Below are 2066 nucleotides of genomic sequence, written 5' to 3'. Positions count from 1 at the left end.
GTTTATTCCTATGTGAAGTGATGCTCTAGTAACAGCTAAGTCTTGTTTTTTCTGGTAGTTTTGTTCTGTATAGATGCCACACACACACCAAATTAGTGAATCCTAAACCATTGCTCTCATTTAGGTTCTTGTGAGCCTCTGATCACAATACTTTTATCAACCAATCAATACATAACCTTATGTGTGTTTCTTATTTAATACATGTTGTTGATTCATTAACATTGAACTCTTGGCCAACAGCACTTGTAACTCATGCCTGAATGAAGCATGTCTAACACAGTATGTTTTCTATAAGGCACATTGCAGCTGCGTTGCACTTAGGAACATTAGACAGGACTTCATTATGTTTTGGGGCCATTTTAAACAGCAAAATCACCAAGGAAAAGCATAAATATGCAAAAAATGTGGCACTAAATGAACCAAGGAAAGGACAACAGTATGGGAACTGAATCAAGAAGGCAGAGAGATGCCATGTTTTACATCAGCTGAGAACATGGGCCTCAAGTGATTCCAATTTTTCATTGTCCTGTGCAGGTCTGCAAATGACCAGGAAAATACAGCAAGTCTCGATTTGGGGGTTCCAAAAAAACTTAGCAAGTAGGTGACTGGCACATAAAGAATCCATGAATAACAAGGCTATTAATGATCCATGTCTACTTTTCCTAGATATGGCAACTGAGAAGGAAGATTCTGTGCCTTTTTTGTCGTTTCATCTTTATGCTTCCCACTTATTACTGATTTTGAACTAACTTGGAGTGTATTTTCTATAGGTGAGAAAACTACTTCTCCATCTTGACCTGCTTCTCTTCTAATTCTTTTCCTTCTTCCGCCTCAAAAATAGAGAATACTAATTTGATTGGACACAGTGTGGAATTTTTATTGGCTCACATTCATCAGTAGGCATGGTTATTGTGTGTAAAAGATTGTGCATATACTTGTGTTCAGAAAAAAGTTAACATCCAGACCTGTGACTGCTACCCTTCTTAGAAAGGCCTGCTCTCACCTCGTCAACCTCAGCCGCAGCAACTTCTTCCTAGAAGCATCACCAAAGGCACAGGAAGCCAGGGCAAAAATGAACTATTGGGATTTCATCAAGATAAAAAGCTTTTGCACAGCATAAGAAACAGTCCACAAAACCAAAAGACAACCGACAGAATGGGAGAAAATATTTGCAAATGACATATCAGATAAAGGGCTAGTATCCAAAATCTATAAAGAACTTATCCAACTCAACACCCAAAGAACAAATAATCCAATCAAGAAATGGGCAGAAGACATGAACAGACATTTTTCCAAAGAAGACATCCAAATGGCCAACAGGCACATGAAAAAGTGCTCAACATCGCTCGGCATCAGGGAAATCCAAATCAAAACCTCAATGAGATACCACCTCACACCCGTCAGAATGGCTAAAATTAACAAGTCAGGGAACGACAGATGTTGGCGGGGATGTGGAGAAAGGGGAACCCTCCTACACTGTTGGTGGGAATGCAAGCTGGTGCAACCCCTCTGGAAAACAGTATGGAGGTTCCTCAAACAGTTGAAATTAGAGCTACCATTCGATCCAGCAATTGCACTATTGGGTATTTACCCCAAAGATACAAATGTAGGGACCCGAAGGGGTACGTGCACCCCAATGTTTATAGGAGCAATGTCCACAATAGCCAAAGTGTGGAAAGAGCCAAGATGTCCATCGACAGATGAATGGATAAAGAAGAGGTGGTATATATACACAATGGAATATTATGCAGCCATCAAAAGGAATGAGATCTTGCCATTTGCAACGACGTGGATGGAACTGGAGGGTGTTATGCTGAGTGAAATAAGTCAATCAGAGAAAGACATGTATCATATGACCTCACTGATTTGAGGAATTCTTAATCTCAGGAACAAACTGAGGGTTGCTGGAGTGGTCGGGGGTGGGAGGGATGGGGTGGCTGGGTGATGGACATTGGGGAAGATATGTGCTACGGTGAGCGCTGTGAATTGTGTAAGACTGTTGAATCACAGATTTGTACTTCTGAAACAAATAACGCAACATATTTTAAGAAAAAAGAAAAAGAAGA

This window comes from Eumetopias jubatus, unplaced genomic scaffold (assembly GCF_037043125.1).
Source record: "Eumetopias jubatus isolate StellerSeaLion01/CBP00866 unplaced genomic scaffold, mEumJub1_p1.0 scaffold_13, whole genome shotgun sequence".
NCBI lineage: Eukaryota > Metazoa > Chordata > Mammalia > Carnivora > Otariidae > Eumetopias > Eumetopias jubatus.
This window is presented reverse-complemented; position numbering follows the sequence as displayed.